Genomic DNA, 20,339 nt, shown 5'->3' on the forward strand with positions numbered 1-20,339 from the left:
GTGGCTTGTCCTTTAAAATGCTTTTTTGGGGTAAGCTGGAGACTGGTGGTCCTTTTGAACGTGCTCTCGAGGGCTGATGTACTTAGTAATGTGTGTCTGGGACAGATACCTTCCCTGATTTTGGCTGATGCCCTGCTTATTTGTCATGAGATTCAGTTTTGCTGCAGTTGGTGGTTTTGTATGTTTTTATTCAGCTGAGAGCATAGTGGCTGAGGATGCCATAACATCTGTCGGGTAGAATGGTGATTGTGTCTTTCCAGTTTGTTGTGAGAGCCTGTTAAAACTGTTTTTCCTCTTATTTCATGCTCTTGCTTAGCATTTTTATGGCTGTCTCTCTTGGCATGCAACTTCAAAATTAGTCTGTGACAGGCTTACTATGCGTTAGGGTGTTTGTGGGACACCTGTGTCTTCAGCACTTCAAAAGAAATGTTTCAGGCAGGTGCAAATTGAGGACTGCCGTAGTTCCCCCCTACCCCCGCCCCTTACCCAGAGCTCAGCAGGTTGCTTCCCCTTGGGGGCAAGCTGGGACCTGGGAGGGTGGTGGCATGAAGCAGTGGGACAGGGAGCCTGGGCATACCTGTTGTTTTTGCTGTGCTGAAGGAGGATGCAGTGATGGGCCTGCGTGGGTTTGGGAAGAGTAAGAGCAGTGCAGGGGCTGCTTTAGATTTCTGGGCTGGCTTCATTCTACACATCTCTACATATGTCCAAGACATATCGCCAAAAGATATCTTGGAACTTCTTAGAACTCCGTCTGGAGCAAATAGCAACATTTAGAAATTGGAGTGCAATCTGTTGACTAGTTTTAGTGGTAAAAATTATATGTCACTTCAACTTGTAAAAGGGAAAGCCTGCTGGAGTTGTAATTAATATGGCTACGATTGGAAGACTTTCCAAGGGGTGTGATATTGCTGAGATCAAGTCTCCAAGTGGGTTGCTGAGAACAAGCGGGTTCTTTTGTTTGTTTGTTTTGTAAGCTGATGAAGAGACAAATAAATGAAAATCTGTGGGGTGATCATTGTGGCTTTGTTTTTGCCAAGTACTTCCTTCAGGCAGTTATGCCTGTGCTATTTACAAGCTTACAATCCTTTGTGTGTTTATGCGCACACTTCTAATATGAATTTATTTAGGTATAAAACTTTACAGTGAATCTCCGCAGATATGTAAGCTCTCAGCTATACAGCGGGGCAGCTGAAATTGATATGTATGTGAATACTATCCTCTTCAGTCCTCAAAACGTTCAACAAAATGGGACATATGTACATGACTTTAGTTTTAATGTTGAAAAACAGGGAATATAAAGCTTAAGGATGTTAACAGCTGTCCTGTTAAATGGTTCTTTTACCAGAGAAAGTACATGTGGTAAGTATATGCGTGAACAAACTGTAGTTCTTAATTAATTCTGCATGTCTTGACTCAATATTGGGGTGTAGTATATGCATCCGATATCATTTATGCTTTTGTGTTGATACAAATATAAATGTATGTGTTATACATAGGCATCGCATGTATATCTGTCTTTTAATTCTTCTCCCAGCCCCCTCCCCACACGCCCCCCACCTCCCCGCTTTTGTTCACTCTTAAAATTCTTGACTTGAATCCAGGTCAGATCTGTTTTGCAGGAGAGATTACAATTCCGCACACAGCAGGAATTAACTGGTATTAGGTCAGATCCTCTTCTTCAACAACCTCAAGGTTCAGGAGAAAATTAATGACATCATCTACTTGCTTGTGAAAAGAAAGCTCATTCAAACCTCTCTGATTAGATACAGTTGAGATGTAAAGGGTGCTTTTTTGGCTTTGTTGGTTTGGGTATCTTTAACCCTTTCATTTATTGATGCTTGAAGAAAGCTGACTTTGATAACAGTTTATTATTTTTTTAACATCTGCTTTGTAGATCTTGAGAGACTAATTTTTATTATCTTTTTTTATTTTTTTCTTAAATGAGTTAGCTTGGCTGCTGCAGTTCTCTTAGAATATCCTCAGAGCTGGGGTGATTAAGATCAGAGATCACCAGTTCAGCAGGGAATCAACTTTGCATATTGGGAGATTAACTTTTTTTCCCTGTAATTCCATCTGTGATCGTTTGCTTCCCTGGGCTGAAGCACCCTTATTAGCTTGCTGGACAGGATGTATTTTGGTCACCTTCTGGGCTAAATTTAGTTTGTACTCTAAGAAATTCATCTAAGGAAGCGAGGAGTCTTTGTTCCTCTGGGATTTATGTGGCACCCTGCAGGCCTGGGGCTGGGTCCCTTGCTCCCTGCTTGAAGCAAGCACACCACTAACCTCAGAAATGACCTAGGAAATCTAGCATGGCCTTTCCATCTGCCGCCCGCCACCCCTGAGAAAAAAAGACCCAAACAAATTGCTTAAATATGTGAGGGCTGGTGCTCGGGCAGCAGTGAAAGATGTGCAAGGAACCACCACTGTAACAGTCTCATGAAGTTACAGGCAACTGTTTAGGGGATAGTCCAGAGCGCTCACACACGTCTACCCATCTATGTCTCCTCACATAGGCTCGTTGTGGTATCAGGTATGAATACCTCACAAGATACACTGCAGCAATCCAGTGCAGATTCTGTAGTTGCAAAACTAAAGTCCACAGAAATTACAAGAGCATGAGACATGACATTTTCTTTTTTGGTCAGTCCTTACTGACTCAGGGAGTGAGTTTGGTTGAATTCTCCCTACAACAGGAGACCCTAAGGGAATTGTCCTTTTTCACCAATCAACACATTGGTAGCACGTAAATAATGGATGTATCATTCTGTGTATACATGTCATCTCTTAACACCTTATTAACACCCTTAACATAACATTCCTTAACACCTTAACCTTATGGGTTAAACACATAAGAATCTTCAGCTGTAATTTTTGGTGGTTTTTAATTGACCCATTTCCAGCTACAAAATGTTTGAATCAAATGACTTTTCCTTTCTTTTTCTCCTGTTGCTAAATCTGCTTTCCAAGTTTCAGCTTCTGGCCACCAAAGGAGCTCAAAATATTAACATGTATTTAGTTTTTGATTAATTGGTGTACTTTTTATTAGAACTTAAGCCAACTTTGTGATCTTACCATGTTCCTAGCACTGCTTTGTAGCTTGAGTGATGTGTCAAAACACCTGAACTTGCCATGAATGTTTTGATTTCATTAATATACTTAAAGCTAAGAGCAAAATAATTCAGATCAGAGTTTTGGCTACTGTTGTATTTTGTACTGCAATAGTTTAACATTTTTTGAGGCAGATTGAGAGAGGGGAGGCCTATGCTAGACTGGCATGTATATTCCAGCAGTTTTAATGAGCTGTGTAGTTTCATTGCCCATTGATTTTATTTGCTTATTAATTTTTGTAATTGTGCTTTGCTCTCTTTCAGGTGTTTGAAGCAATAGTTTAGCATGTGATCTCTAATGAGGTCTGTCTTCATCTTCAGTTGGATTTCATTAGTATTTCCCATCATTGTATTTTTGGAGTGAATGTATTGTCATTTTAGGCAGAATAACCTGGAGGTTCCTATAATTTTTAGGTGCTGGAGGGGTGATCCGCACACAGTGGGGGCAGGTTGTTCCCCTGCTGGTGGGCAGCCCGGAGCTGCTGGCCCTGGGGGTGGTGAAGTGCTCCGGGAGGTGCTATGGTGTAAATGCTGAACTGGTCAAACATGAGCTTTAAGCCCTGCTCCTGTCAGTTTAGTGCTTGGTCTGTGTTCATTTTTTTCAGAGTAACACAGCAAAAGACTGCATGGTGAAATATTGAAATATTGTTTTAAAGAAAGATTGACTCCCAAGGGAGATAAATAGGCAAAAATAAGTAGCCAGGTTGTCCATTAGCTGACCCTGAGGGGAGCAGCAGGGCAGGTGAAGGGCACCGCTCTGCTGGTGGGCCCTGCTGTCCATGCTGGCTGAAGGGGAGAGCGGGCCCTCTCGTGGGTGAGGAACTCTTGGGACAGAGATTTAAAAAATATTTCATCTATACTTAATGTATGACTCGTGTATCTAAATGCTAGTCCACTTCACTGATGCTTGTCTCAAAATGCTGGGGGAGAGGAGCATTGTGTGTTGGCTGGCAGGTAGTCAGGGCTGTGACGTGCAGCCGTCTGCACCGCCGTTAGGGCAGGCAGAGGAAGAAGGGGCCCGAGCCTGGCAGAGGAGCGGGTCCGTTCTCCGGGTGCATCTGTACAGCTTATCATTTGACACATGAAGCGCGACATGATGTATTTCTATCTAACATCTATTATCTGTGGATAATGTGCCTATAATATATGGGCTGCTGTGCTTGAAATACCACCATGTTTGTGTAAAAGCTGCTGTGTATGCTCAGCTGCTTTATTTAGGCAGCTTAAACTGAAGCATTGAGAAGATAGGTGTCCTACATCGGCTGATGCTTGGCGATGAGATAAGTGCCTGGAGATTAAAACGGCCAGCGTCGCCTTAACGCACCCGTAGCACCAAACCATGCAATTTTAAGAGCGTAGAGTATTCAAATCAGGAATTTGTGGAGAAGTTGAAGTCTTGAGCAGGGTTCTCAATGTAGATTTCAGTGGGTTGTGCTGTGACTGCTGATTGTGGATCTGCAAACATGGAAATCTTGAATATATAAAAACTCATTATCCAAAGAATTTTGTGACTATGCCTATGTGCAGAAACCATGAGTTTATCCAGGCTAGCATAGCATTGCTGTGTTTAAATTTGATGACCTGAAGAGGTTGATCTTGGCAGTTTTTCAGCTTGCTTCACTATGGAAATAATATTTTGTGTTGTGCTGTTCAGCTGCATTTATATATGTCCCTCCACTTAGTGATATGTTTTGAACCGATTGAGGGGTTTCCAGCCACGCTTGGCTGGCAGGGGGCAGTGAGAGTGTCTTCAAAATAACTAGAATCCTACAAGTTTCACGGAGGTAGCCAGGGAGAAGAGAAAGGGGCTGCTTAGAGCCTCACCTTAGGGAAACGTGACATAAAGTTGGGTGTTTTTTTGATATCTGGGTCTCTACATGAATGCGAGCTTGCAAAAGCATCCACCAACACTAAAATACAATTCTGTAGGAAACCAGGGTTTTGGAACTACTTGCTAAATTGCTTTCTTCAGCAGGGCAGCATTCTAATGATGAGTAGCTGGCTACTCAAGCTTTTCTCTGCAGCCAGAGCAACTGTTAATGTATAAACTGAATAGATACCTATAAATTAATTGGAGCTTAGGAGAAACATGAAACGTTAAAGGCTGGAGGAAAGACTGGAAGAGCAGCTGTCAGTGCTGCAGACTGTTTTTTTTACCCTTGAACACAAACCAAGTTGACCTTAGGGACTTTGCTGATCGTGCCCGTTGCAGTGATTGTTCTGCCACAGACCTCTAGTCTGGAGAGGAAGGCACTGTTCCATTTCACTGGGGATGTGCAACAGTGCAGCTCCACAGGCACTTGGTCCCCATGGCTGATTTGGATGCCCTTTGCAAACAAATGATGTCAGACGGATATGAAAGAGATGTGACTTAACACTGAAACTTGGAAGACACTGTGAGAGAGACCCATCGTTTTAATGCTGGCAAAGAACTTGAGTAGAGAAGCAAATGCTCTAAGTAATACTTAAACTTGCATCTGTCTTAAGGATGAACTTGCTTCAAATCAAATGTTAGATTTGGAGAGCTGGTAGAGGGAAAAATGAATCTGTGGCTGAGTTACCTCATAGGCCATGTCTATACTGCAGCTGTGATGTGATTAGTTTTAAAGGAGGGGTGAAATGCTTCCGAGAGTAGCCATGGCAACATAAAGCTCACTGCAGGCTGCAAAAACCACCTAAAACCACCTAGGAAGTGGAGTGAAAACTCAGGCAGTTTGGTCTTAATTATTATTGCTCAAAGTGCGTTGCCTGCTTTCCTGTAGAGCTCACTTGATAACATTTCAAGGAGGAAAGAAGTCTCAGATTGGCTTCCCATGGTCAAATATGAGGTCTTGGTATCTTTTTTTTTCTATAGACACTGTAATTATGGGCTTGTAATTTTACAAGCATTCATTACAAAAATAAAGATGATAATATAGACTAATATAGTTGGGTGGGACCTCTGGAGTGTGCCGTTTGTGTTTGAGGCAGCTTTCAGCAGGTCATATTTCACAAATAGGTTGGGTTCCTCAGGGCTTTGTCCAGTTGGGTTTACAAAATGTCCAAGGATGGAGTTTCCTCAGCCTCTCTGGACAACTTGTTCCAGTGCTGCACCACTGTTCATACGTTGTTAATACAGCTAGGAGCAGTACGAATCAATGTCATCTTTTAATGTCTGGAAAGAGAGAAAGGAAGCCTTGGTGAGGAGTGAGCTTTGCTGTTAATTCCTTTCAGAAGAAGTTCTGGGAATGTGAGGGGCTGTTGTTGGTGAGAAGGTTTTGATCTTCCCAGCGTTTGTGTTTGGGCTCTTCTGTGTTAGACCCTTGTGAGCTCTCACTGGGTGAGTGTGTTCCCTGGGAGGACTTAGGCCCCTAATACAGAGACTACACCTGTGATGGCTGTCTTCTGCATGCCCATCGCGATGACTGTGGAGTGGATCCAGTAATGTCTGCCTTTGCACTGGCCATCTTCGGTTGTGCAGCCAGGCAGATGGTGAGTGGCTCTGTCAGTGGTTGGGCTTTGTGACATGACATCCCAAGATAACTTCTTACGTATTCAAAATCTGGGGAACCGAGATGCCTTCTTATTAGTCTGTGTCCAGAGATGAGTGATAGGTCAGCTTTTCTGGAGGCTGCTTCTTCGGAGAGGCCAGTTCACAATGCATAGCAAATATCTGAAGTTTGGTGGCCTTGAAACCAAAGTAAACCTGGAGGCAGTCCATAGGTTTTCTTTGTTGATATCCTTTTTGCCTGGAAAGTAGAGAATCAAACCATATGCAGGTGTCCATGGTTTGGCTTTGTCTATGTGAAGAGCTAATCTCTGATCCTGCATTTGAGTCTGCCAGGAAAATAGACACTGTCAGCATCTGGGGTGGCTCTCCTTCTCCTGCTTGTTGTATGGTCTGAAATATATGTTCATTGGTAATTATTCAAAGATCATTTCTCCCACATCACTGTCATGCATGTATTCTGTTCACTTTCTCACCGTCCAATTTATTTGTAAAACTAGAAGCTGAAAAGCAAAATTGTGAGATGTGTATCAAAGATCATCAAATGCTCACAGGAACTGTCATCCAGGGAAAGTTTGAGGAGACTTAACTGGCTGTGTATATGGAAGTAGGTAAGATGACAAAAAAGCATTCTTGATACCTACACTCTGACGGCATTAACACAGGTGAGAGGGAGAATCTTTGCAGAGAGAAGTAGCTAGAAATGATAGTATGACACGTCAGGGGAAAAGAAAAGTTGTTCTTAAAATACAATAGTCCTTCAGAAATTTTTTTTAGCAGAAAACACAGCTGCGGAAGTGGCTTGTAATGACAGAAAATTGAAGGGAACTGGAGTTCTTGGGAAATTACTGTAAAAATAAAACTCACAAACCATTAGGATACTACTTTGTATCTTGTGTTCAGAAATAGCATCAAATGCACTTTACTGAACAGACCATCTTTCTACTTGGTACACATTGTCATGGCGAGAGGAGAATTAAAACCAAAACCTTTGTCTTGAGAGATCAATAACAGAAGCTACACTTCTGAAAACGGCCATTTACATGGAAAAGGAGACAAAATAAGTCAGGGATATTTTAGGTTTACTATCTTCTTGATGTGTCTGAGAAATTTTTGGATTGACCAATTGCTTTTGTGATTGCTTTGCTCGTCTTCTGGGAGTGGATCTGGTGGAAGGAAGCCAACGCGCAGGGCAGAGCTGAAGAGAGCTGCACCAGTGGGTGTGGATGTGGCTTCCTTCCTGCGCCCAGCAAGTGAGGAAACAAATAGCCCAGTTTAGAGTGTTTTCTAGCAGTTAGTAAGTTTCTTCCAGCCAACTAAATCCAGGTGTTGATATAGTGGCATTAACTATATCTCCATGGCATGGTAGTAGCTGACTATCAAACTGATGTCCGAACACCAGATAGTCTTACTCTGTGGGTTCAGGAAGTAGGGTGAAAAATTAAAGTAATGAGGACTTCTTCTGACACATAAATAACTCATGTTAGTTGCATGTAGTAAGGGGAGGGAAATCGCACACGAAATATACTGGCATGGAGATGGAGAGTGATGGACGGAAGACTTGTTCACATTGTGAGTTCAAACTAGGTTGCAGGAAGGAGCATGGTGTGGTGGTGATGTCTGCTTCCCTGTGCTGTTTTGTTCCTGTATTCCACCTTAGTCCTTCAGCTTTTCAGCTATCTGCATTTCAAGGCTACTATCTTGCCTTTCTTTTTAGCTACACCTGAGAATCGAGTTCGGGCATCCTCCCTGCCTTTGGCTCCATAGGGATGCAGGGAAGCTCTTGTTTTGAGGGACGTTTGTGCTCTTCCTGTGCAGTTCTTGGACTGGACTTACTGTTGACCTCATTAGTGGCAGTTCCATGTGTCAGGCTTTCTGTTCTGTGGTTGTATGGCTCATTCTGGAAAGTGTTCCTCCGTTCAGGGGAGTAACTCCAAGGGACAGCTGGGAGCTGTGCACCTTTGTCACTGAGGAAACCATACACTCATCAGGAAGCAGGCGACGTTTTCAGAATGGTGCCTTTCTATACTATATTTAACTTGTACTTCTTTAGACCCTTTGCTATTCTCTGAAGATTACTGGATTACTGGTATTATGAAATTTATTTGGACTATCTAGAAAAAAAATCTTAATATTTTAAAGATGTCAATGTGGCTAATTACTTTGTTGTTTGCCAGTTCAGCTAGCTACTAGCTGCCTGGTGCTCTGGCTACTTGTTGTCAGCAAACCTCTCTTTTCGATGAGGGTGGAGGCATTCTGAAACTTTTGGCAACTTAAGATTTGTATAAATCAGAGCAGGTGATTCAAGAAAGGGTGCTCCAGCAAACTGTCTGGCAAATTGTAAATCCCTGCATTGAAATATAGAAATACAAAAGTTTCTCACTGAAATAGTTATATTTTAACCTGTCTTTTTAAAATAAACAAAACTTTTTTTAACCTGATTAAACTTTGGGACTTAGTGAGAGAATTACCAGATGCAAAGCAGATGTTGATCTCAAGTTAGAAAGTAGGGAGTCAAGGTGATGACAAACTATATAGCTGTTACTCTTCAAATACGTATTGGTGTTTTCCCCGTAGCATTCATTTTTAGCACTTTAGAAGTGTTGCTTTTGGCATCTAGACATAAATCTGACCAAATTGTGTTTTATGGTACCAATCATAATTGTAGCTTCAGATTTTTGTATTCATAAAAATGCATTTTCACCTGTGCAGGCAAACTATCTGGCCTTAATAACTTCAGAAAGAATGAAAGGCTTTGGAAGGATATTGAATTATTCTGAAAATCTATTCTGAACAGTATTACTCTCACTAAAGAGAGTAGTCACAGCCAGAATGTGTTCACTTTAAGAACAGAAGTCTATTACAGGGGGAAAAAAAACATTAAGTACCAGGGAAAGTCTGGCCCTATTAAAATTCAGGGACCTCATTTTTTCCCACCTGTTTTTTATTCGGAGATTGCAAGAAGCTCTTTCGTTTTTCAACTCCCAGTCGGGTTTTCAACTTTGAATGAACTAGTTGAAATGAAGAAAATAGTCTTGCTGCACCTGCTAGCTCTATTGAAACCAGAAGTAATTAAGGCAAAATAAAATCTTTCTTTGCGAGAGGAATTGAAAATGCTTACATTTGAGGGGAAAACACCAGTATCAGCATTTGCTCCATGGGAAGGACTGAAAATAATAGAGTTGCTAGATGCAGAATGTGATTTCCTGGTGGTTAAATCTTGACTTGACCTCCGGATAATTGGGGCAAAAGTCGTCAGGTATTCAAAATGATAAAAAAGCCCTTTTTTCAGCTGTATTGGGAAGTCATCACTGAGGCAACTTACAGTTTCAGCTATTTCTGTGCTTAATTAGATGTTTGTAATGGATTATATATAAAGTGTTGGTCTCAGTCCTCTTTCATAATTGTAGGCAACTGGAGTGTTTACTTTCTTTTGATGCGTGGGTTTTATTGTTTGGTTGTTTTTTTTTTTTTTTACTCAAACTAAAAACCTGGGTTGTATTTCTGTCTCACAATACACACTTATATTGTTGTGTTTGCCCACCTTCACATAAAGTGAAGCGGGAGTCTGTAAGGGGGAGTCTGGGGCCAGCCTGGGTGCAAGGTGGGTTACTGCGCTTCGGCCCCTGCTCTCTGAGCTTCTCCTGGCCTGTTGCAGCCATGAGAACTGTGTCAGCACCCAGGCTGGTCGGTGCAACAATGCCTCCCAGTATTCAAGGTGTTTGTGAAGCAGTAACAGTAATCTGCAAAGAGAAGTAGGAGAAACTAAAGATCTATCACAGATAGAATTTCTCTAGCATTTATGAAGTTAAATGCAAGCCAAGAAGAATCTGTTCCAAGCCAGTTAAAAACTAGGAAGAATTATTTCTTTTTGCCTGTCCTTTTTGAAAAGAGTATATACAAAATGTTCATTTTAACTTTTTTGTTACACTGTATTGGATAATCTGTGCCTGAGCTCAAGAGGAAAAATTAGCTGGCATCAATTACTTTTGTGGAAAGGGAAGAGATTAGATATTCTTGCCACGTGACCTGAAAAAAAGGAAGATTCATGCTTCTGTCAAAATGCAAATTTTACTACACATTTGTGAGATTGGAGATACTGTATAGCAATTGCATAGGTGTGCAGACTGCAGTGGGATGGAATAAATAATGAGCTGATTTGAGAAGAACATTGATTATGTCCAGCCCAGCCTTGTGGCATTACTCGTAAATCGTGGAGTCCGTACTCTCCTGGCTTCCACTTCCCACCTTTTCTATGATTACAATGCTAATTTTCTATGGACAGTTTCTTTCCAAATACTAGCATAATTGCTGGGTTAAAATTATATTTCTTCAGGCCTACAACTGCTATCCTGGAAATTGCGGTTATGTCCTGTGCATGCTTTTTAAATATATAGATAGAGAGATATATGGGGGGTGTGTGTGTGTATATACATATATATGTAAGCAAAGTGATTTTCAAAACCATGCCTATGGGGAATTCTGCCCTACTGTACTTGAAACTTGCTGCCAGCTGAGGAGCATTGTTTGGGGGTGTCAGTATGGTGCTACCCACCAAATCTACAAGACCTCCAGAGCACCCACACTGTGAGCACTAAACCAGGCTAAAATGGGCTATCCCCTCCACCCTTCTCCTTCCAGGGAGAGGCATGTTGCTTCCTGCTCCCTTGCCTAGAGGTCTGGGGTCCTCTGTCACAGGGAAAATGGACTCATTAAATGGATCCAATGGACCATGGAGATTTTTCCAGCCCCAGCCACAGGAGTGGGCATGTGTGTTTTCAGCCACCTAGTCCCACAGCTTAGCAGCAGAGAGCATGAGCGACACAGGCAAGCAGGCCATCGATAGTGCCTGGGCAGGGGTGCTTTACATCTGCAACATCCTAAAGCTGTGTGTTACCATTAAGGAAAAGATTGCTCACGCCTGTAGCGTAACTTTGGGAGTAAGTCAGAGGCATGCAGATAGTGTGGTTATTAGAGGTTTGTTGGCTGGTTTTGCATGATGAGCATGCAAAACTGCTTAAATGTCTTGTGGTGCTGGTGGCGATTCTGTCTGTTGCAAGTGCAGTGCTTAAATGATATGAGAGCTGCTGCCGGGCTATGCAGTAAGCTCCATCTATCTAGCTGTTGGATTTCTCAAGTATCTGTTCCCTTGCATACAGAGGTTAAAGAAATGCACAGTGTTTACCGAAGGTGCCACTGAAGTCAAGTCCTTTCTTAGATATCACTGATGAGCGAACCTGGCTGGGAAAAGAAGGGAGCATTTAGCACCAAGGGCATCCCAGTCCTGCTTGGCAGGTGTTGCAGCCCAGTCTTGCCTGTCATCTGCCACACTTGAAATTGGGCAGGACACCCTGCTGTTGTGCTCAAGAATGAAATTACAGAGAGCAGTTAGCAGGACAGAAAATGTTTGGCTGTACTTTAGAGAACTGGAGCGGACCTATTAGACCTGCTGCAGCGTGCAGAGTTCTCAAAGAGCTGCTCCCAGCCAGCTTTTGCTCTCAAAGCCTGTGCAAGCTGGAAACTTGAGCATTTTTCAGAACTTGAGGCTGACATACAAACTGAATACCAGATGGGCAGGCAGTGCCTGTAATGCTGTGCACAGTGCTTGAATGGCATAAATCTGCTGTGGCACGCAGGAGGCCTCTTGCACAGGCCTGGGAAGTTGTCGGTGTGTGTAACAAAAAGAGGAGAGTGTAACATGAGAGAAGGAATAGGGAACTGAGGAGCTACCAAGAATTAGTGTCCCGCTTCTCCCTTGAAGGAGTTTTATCTGAAGTGGCAAAGGAGGGAGAATAGCTGCCCCCAAACAATCAAAAAGGGCTGGGGGAGGTTTGAAAGGTCCTAAGAGAAGGAGCAAGACTGGCAGGAAGTGTTTGGCAGCTGTTTCTGAGTGAGTTGGATCTGTTTGGAGCCACAAGGAATTTGCAAAACTGGATAATTGTTCCTGTTTATTTCTTAAGTTATACAAAATATAACAGTGTTCTAGCTTGTATGTTTCAGCGTAAAACATCTTGCTGTGGGCTGGTATTTACCCCTGGTTTGATCCCTTTTTCTTTTAAATTGCAGTCTTGCTTGTCTTCTCCCTTTCCATGTAAGAGCCAAGTCTATTCCTGTTGTGCCAACAGGCTGGTGGGAACATTGGTCTGGTCCCCCTTGCTCTGGGTTGATGGCTCATGTCTCTGCGTGTGGCTGCAAGAGGAAGGTTGGCTTCTGTAGTGCTGCAAAGAAGGGCAAACACACAGCCCTGTATAACCCCCAGGAAGAGCTGTCAGCATTGGGGAGGGGTGTGGGACTTGGGTTAGCAGCACCCTTTAGCAGGGGAAGCTTTAAAATGAACTCTGGATCAGCCTTGCATTTCACCAAGGGATGTGCAGGGAAATTAAACCTGTATTGTGTGAGAAACTAAGATATTCCTCCTGTCATGCTGAGGTTTAACAGGCTAGGCTGTAGTGGACATTAAAACATGCGTGTTGACTTGCAGTTTAGCTTAGCTTTGATGCTTACTCAAATGCAATTTCTTTTTGGTTCAGGAGACAAGAATTAAAAAGCTCTTAAGTTTTTGTCCCTAACTGTTGAATTTTCCCCTTTTCACTAAAGGTGAAACCAGCAGTAATGTGTGTCTACCTGCTTTTGGCTTTCAAAATAAAGGCTATCTATATATGCCAGGTAGAACAAGAGAAGTTATGGGAGTGCTTGTTCTCTTGATATCAAGCAGGTCAAAGACAGAACTTGAGCTCAAATGCTTGCAATCGGATAAATCTTTGTAATCAGTAATATTCAAGTTTAGGACAAGGTTTATTAAGGTTCTACAAGGACACTCTCAGGTTTTTGTAAATATGCATGTGCCCGCAAAACCCATCTGTATCTACAAGAAATGAGGCAAACTTGCAAATTATCTAATCTAAATGTAATATGCAATTAAGGGTTTTGTAATTATAGCTTTAGGAAAAATTAACTTTAAGTGTTGCTTATACTGAAGCAAAAGTGCCAGACTGCAGACTGAACGATGACAAATGGCATGCGTGTATACAGGGAAGAAACAGCATGCAAACACCTACAAGCAGTTGTAAATGACATACTATAATAGAAACTATTCTGAGTTTACTAAACCATAAGGCAGTGTTTGTCTTCCTGGAATAAAATACATGCATAACCAGGTTTTGAAGCAGTGGGACGCCTTCACTGGAAAGCTCAACGTGGAATCCTATGGCATCTTGCAAGTATGGTGAGGCTGTTCTATGGAAAAAGTGATGTCAGCCTAGCTCAGTGATACTCAGCTGTGACATCGAAGTTGTCTGGTTTTACCCAGTGACCTTGCAACAGAATCCCTCTAGTTTCCTGGCTGTGAACAGAAAATATTTCTGAAAATACCATGTGTCTTTTCATCAATGAAGAGAGAATGCAGTGAGAGAAGTTTCTCAAGCAGTTCTGCTTCCTTGTCTTGGTTGTCTTGCAGCCAGCAGATTTCTAAGCAAGTCAGGATTCGTTTCAGTTATCTGATCCATTTGTTTAAGTAGAGGCTGAGTTAACTGAGTGTATATGCTGGGGAGAAATTGAATTTGTGCACACTTGCTCTTTTTTTTAGTATGTGCTGAGGATGATAAAAGGAAGTGGTTGAAATTAAATTTGGAAAATAGCCATTTTAATATTGCTTGTGTTTTCAGCTGTAATATTGTAGCAACAGGTTAGGAAAATTTAATTTCATCTCTAGCAAAGGCATAAGCACAGTGCATTCCACAGCTGGTGAGGAGGCTTAATCACGTCAGTAACACTTCATTTAGGGTGGGGAAGAGGAGAAAACTGCCCCTCAAGTGCAGTGATACATAGTATGGAGAGCTCTTTTATCCCCTTCTGGTTCAGTCAAGTTGTAATGAATGTCTTTCTTTCCTTTGTTTACATATTCTGTAGTCTTCTGTCTACAAAACACAAGTTAAATAAAAAGTTATCTTGATTTTTAAAATTTTTTTTTTAGAGCAACCCATGTCTTGATAGGCAGTTGCCCTACATTTTACAAGCAGGAAGGAGCCCTGGGGCTGAAGTCCCAGTGTGGCGTGGACCTCTTACGGATGTTCTCCATAGTGTGGGGTGTTGCTGTGGCAGGAGGTGCTCTGAGCACATAAAGGCCTCCCTCAGCGGGACCGTGCCATAGTGCGGCATTTGTAGGGTGGAGGGATGACCTTCCGTGGTCACTCCCCAATGGGCCTCACTGGTACATGCAAATTATTCACATATGCATCTTATTTTGTAACCTGCTCTCTCCTAAAGTTTAACTGGTAAACTTACAGTCTTTTAATAATAAAGCAAAACATTTATAGAGTGGAGGAGGCATGAAGAGGGTCTAGTGTTTCTGTTGAGGATGTGCGCTCCTCACATGGTTGTCATTGTTCTAAGTGACCATCACATCATGCTTGGCCTCAATGCCTACACTTTAGTTATGGCAGAAGAAAATGAAATAACTTCTTTGGGACCTCTCATTCTCTCTCAAACAACAATGAATGTCAGAGCAATATGTGCAGCTTTTTATGTTGTCTAAATTTTTTTTAATTTCAAACCTTGAAGTATTGGCATCTCATTAGGATGACGAGTCAAACAAAAGGCTTTCTATTTGATGGAAATACATTAATCTAATAAAAAAATCTCTACAGATACTGAGCCAGTCTTATTGGCAGTAGCAGATGTCTCTGATTTAATGGACTTTGAGACCAAAATAATGAATATATTTCAGAGAGATAGTGGTGATAATCTTTTATTCTCACCTTTTCTAAGAACTGGCTGTGGTGCCGTTTTAAAACCAAGATTGACAAAATTTCTAGGAATAAGTTCTCATCTAATTTCATAATGGTAACTCAGTAACATTTTTTTTTTGAGCTCGTATGCCTGGTTCTCACAACTTAGAAACAAATTTGCATCTTTGTGACCTAAGTTTGGCTTAAGTCCTCTTCCATACACTTCAATTTTAGAAATTCATGACAAGCAGGATTTTTAATGAACTCTGAGTCAGCCTTCCGTTTCACTGAGGGATGCGCAGGGAGATGAAACCTATATTTTGTATAGGTGTGTGTATATATATAAATATATATATAGACACCATATATATAAACCTATATTGTGTGAGAAACAAAGATAATCTTCCTGTCACACTTAGGTTTAAAAGGCTAGGTCTGTAGTAGACAGTTTGTAATGTTGTGTGGGACGTGATTGAATAGTTGTCTATTTTTACAGTGTATCTGGAGGATCTCTAGTACAGACTGTTCAAATGGATACCAAAACTGTTGTTACACCTAATTTCCTTTTATTTGCTTATTAGCTATACTGACTCACCGGTGTTGATCTAAGCTATGTTTTCTAGCCTACTTAGCTGTGGTTGCCAGTGGTCCTTGTAAAATTATACTTCTGAAATAAATTGGGCCCAAGTGGAGACTGCTTTTAGTGGTGCCATGATCCTTGGGTTGCATTTTTGAAGTCTGGTGCAAAGCCGTGGGTAAGTACTCTATCCATAGGTTTTATATGGCTAATGCATAGTGGGGGTCAGGCTCCCAAATTCCTCATCCCAAAAGAAAATGTGGTACAGTGCAGTTAGTGAAGACCATCAATTTTCTTACCTTCTTCCTGAATATTTTCCTGTATTAGAGGTATTTGCTATGAATATATCACTACACTTTTAAAAGCTGGTTAGCTACTGCACTTCTGTCTCTTAGCTGGAAAAGTAATGCATATTCTGCAAGGAAAAACTTTATCTTAGACATAACTGAGGTAATTACTTCTAAGCATTGAACGCAATGTATAAGATGATCAAAATATTTTTGTGTGATATGTCCCAGAAATGTCCAGGAAAATAATTTGCTGCCCCTGTGGCAATGTAGTACTTCTGTCCCAGACTGGTTATTTTAGCATTTCTCAGTACTTTTATTTATCAAACAAGTATAAGTAGTGGTGTTGAAAGCTTTCCTTCACATCTCTGCCACCGCTGATGGGTAGCTGGTTAGTATTCTTGAGTTTTCTGATCTTGTAAGGGGAGGTGAGAAGAAAGATGCTTATACTAATGATTTTCATAGCTGCTTTTAAAAGAGAAGTAGCCTGAGTCAGTCATGAGAGAAATCCTGGAGGGTAGAAAGTACACTGAGAAGAGGTATTTCTTCAGCTCCTGGCTGCTGCTGTTTGTATTTGTTCTCCTCATACAAATGAAGAAGTTCATGGAACAGTAGTTCTCACTTTGAATAAAAAAATAGTTTTAAATTTTTCTTGTGTGGTTTTGATGAGCAGAGTTTATAGAATTCTGAAAAACGGTGAGGAAACTTGTTATGAGACTTGCTCAACAGAATGCGTTTTTGTACTGTTTCTGACTTGCAACATTATTAGCCTTTCTTCATAGACAGGATTTGCCAAATTTATAGAGACATCAAGGAGGCTTACAAAGCTCAATCTGAAAAATACAGTATTTTAAAATATGACAGTAGAAGGTAGAATTCAGTATTTTATGGGTTTCACTCAATTCCTCAACTTACGGATTATGAGATAGGTAAAATACCAGAACTCAGGATGGGGCCAACATATTCAGAACTAAAGATGTCTGTGACTAGTTTAGTAAGTAGAGATAAATATGGTATGGTAGAGCAGATGCAGCAGGAAAATGACAATAGCACGCTCAGAAAACCTGAAGGCAAAAGGCTAGAGATGTAAGTACTGGCTGCTGCAGTTCTTGTTGTTGTCAAACACATTAATTCTCACTGGGTTGGAATATTAGAATCAGTGGACCGATTTCTAATTTCATGCTTATATTCATGTAAACCTCATGAACTTCAGAGGGATTGTATACACGTGACAGCAATAAATTAAAAGCTGTGAATTCTATATTATAGAATGATTAATGGCTTAATTTTTAATTTTAAGTTCTTCATAAATAACTATGTGTTTCATGAAATGTCTGTAATGTGCTTAGTGCATGTTGTGCACCTGGCGTTTTTTAAAACCTGATTTCTTAATGAAATGAGGCTGATGCAATCGTGCTGTCTCTGTCATTCTTCCTTCTAATGGCCTTTAAACCTGTGGCATATTTCAGCAGCGTTCAACAGAGATGGAAGTCTCAAAGCAGTTTAACTGTTAGGGCTCTTATGAATGTAGAAAGCTAAGTAAAGCAAAAAGGTTGTATTCCTCCTTTTGCTAGTATCTTCTGGATACCAGAGAATTCACGTGACCATGGAGCCTCAAAACACAACTCTGTACCCAGGTGTATTTGGTTTGTGTGGTGCGGGTTATGGTAGCTGAGGGGCTACAAGGGTGGCTTATGTGAGAAGCTGCTAGAAGCTTCCCCCATATCCAATGGAGCCAGTGCCAGCTGGCTCCAAGATGGACCCGCTGCTCGCCAAGACCAAGCTCTTCAGCAATGGTAATAGCACCTCTGGGATAACATATTTAAGAAGGGGAGAAAGTTCCTGCATAAAACAGCAGCTGCAGCTGCTGGAGAGAGGAGTGAGAATATGAGAGAGCAACAACTTGAGCTCAGTGCAGAAGGAGGGGGAGGAGTTGCTCCAGACACCAGAGCAGAGATTCCCCAGCAGCCCATGGAGAAGACCATGGTGAGGCAGGCTGTCCCTGCAGCCTGTGGATGTCCACGGCGGAGCAGATACCCACCTGCAGCCCATGGAGGACCCCATGCCAGAGCAGGTAGTTGCACCCAAAGGAGTCTGTGACCCAGTAGAGAGACCACACTGGAGCAGGTTTGCTGGCAGGATTTGTGACCCTGGGAGGGACCCATGCCAGAGCAGTCTGCTCTTGAAGGACTGCGCTCCATGGAAGGGACCCCTTCTGGAGCAGTTTGTGAGGAACTGTAGTCTGTGGGAATGTCTGAGAAGTTAATGGAAAACTCCCATGGGCGGGACCCCACGCTGGAGCAGGGGAAGAGTGTGAGTCGTCCTCCCCCTGAGGACGAAGGAGCAGCAGGAAAAATGTGTGATGAATTGACTGCAACCCCTGTTCCCCATCCTCCTGTGCTGCTGGAGGGGAGGAGGTAGAGAAAAATCTGGAGTGAAGCCGAGCCTGGGAAGAAGGGAGGGGTGGAGGTAAGGTGTTTTAAGATTTGGGTTTATTTTCTCATTACCCTACTCTGATTTGGTTGGTAATAAATTAAATTAATTTTTCCTCAAGTTGAGTCTCTTTTGCCTGTGACTCTAGTTGCTGTGATCTCCCTGTCCTTCTCTTGACCCACGAGCCTTTCATGGTATTTTCTTTCCCCTGCAGTTGAGGAGGGGAGTGATAGAGGGGCTTTGGTGGGCACCTGGGGGTTCAGCCAAGTCAAACCACCACATCAAGAAAGCCATTGGATCTCTGCCTCCTTGTCCTTTACTTGAGAGGTGTATAAATCAGGGAGGGAGCCCAGAAGGATGCAGCGCACTTAAGAACTTTTTCATCAGAGAAGATAAAAATCAATACTATGGGGAGCAGTCTCTGACTTTATGAAAGTCAAACAAGCCTGCGAGGTAAGGCGCTAAAAGGCAATGGAAGTGTGCGGTTTGGTTTGAGCTGGGCTTTACGCTACTGCTGTCCTGCAGCGTGGCTGTGGAGAGCAGGCACTTGGTGAGGATGTGAAAGCAGGGAGAGGACTGAAGTTGTCTGCAGTTCTCAGTGTGGCTGCACAGGAGGAAATGGAGGTTTTGTGGTCAAAGGTCAATGTTGTGAAGTTACAAGGTGCTTTAGGAAAAAAAGGGAGAAAAAACAGATTTTACCAGCAGGTCTTTGAATAAGCACATGATACCCGTATACTTTAAACAAGAAAAAATGAATAGTGCTGAGACTTGCTGTCTTAAACTAGGGCAGATATTTACTTCCTAGACACTTCACTTAGCTGATCTTAACATATGTGTCAGATGCAGAATGTTGCTTCTCCTTGTTCCAGCAAACACTGATTTCCCCAGCCTGACTGTAGGATTCAGCAAAACAGCTGCTGGACCACCCTTTACCTCTTGGCCTGTCCTTGAATTGCCTGCCTGTCCTACCTGGGCAGGAATGCAGAAAAGTAAAGAATTCCTGGGTTAAGATTAACTTCTAATTATCTTAGAAGTCAAATACAATTAAGTGAGGGATTAGCAAAAGGGAGACTGGCAGATTCTGTATCCAGCATTGAAACTGGAAGGATCAGACAAGATGACTAACCTATTTTTTAGTTGATCCCTGTCCATTTAAAGAGGAAGTGCAAGGAAACCAGCTGTGCTTTATGGAGCAATTGGGCAAATGCTGTCCTCACAAGGTGCTGGAGAGGAAACAGCTATTCCTTGACTGCTGTTCTCTTTACCCTGTTTCAATCAATACCAGTAAGGCTTGCAGTCCCCAGATGCATAGGAGTGCAGTGAGGCCAGGTGCCTGAGCGGCTGTGCTGTGTCATGCAGCTCTGGAATCCCACCAGAGCAAGACTCTTGGGCAGGCCACTGGCAGAAGAATGATAAATTCTGTTTTCCATGTGTAGAGCTGTAGAAGCAAGATGCTGCAGTGTGTCCAGCCTTGGTAAAAGGGGATATGTCTCTTTGGGTCTGTGATACATTAAGAGCATTGTTGTAAGGGACAAATGCTCCAGACTTTGCTTAAAGCAAAGAGGCTGTGGAAGTGGAGCCAAACTATTTTATTTGAGGATAATACTTGACATTTCTGTTTTTCCTCGTGCCATTTGTACGGTTCTTAGGCTGTTGTCTGGAAGGGGGCAAGGTGTGCACTGAAAGGCAGTAAGTCTAATGACTGTGTTAAGTATGGTCATC

General features: G+C 42.2%; 1 protein-coding gene across 9 annotated transcripts in view; it reads left to right on the forward strand.

Annotated features, from left to right (window-relative positions):
* The window catches only part of AGPAT3 (1-acylglycerol-3-phosphate O-acyltransferase 3), a 94,617-nt gene that overhangs the window by 54,334 nt on the left and 19,944 nt on the right, over window positions 1–20,339 (forward strand). The gene's annotated exons all lie outside the window — the stretch shown is intronic.

This window comes from Falco punctatus (genome assembly GCF_963210335.1).
Source record: "Falco punctatus genome assembly, chromosome: 2".
Lineage (NCBI taxonomy): Eukaryota > Metazoa > Chordata > Aves > Falconiformes > Falconidae > Falco > Falco punctatus.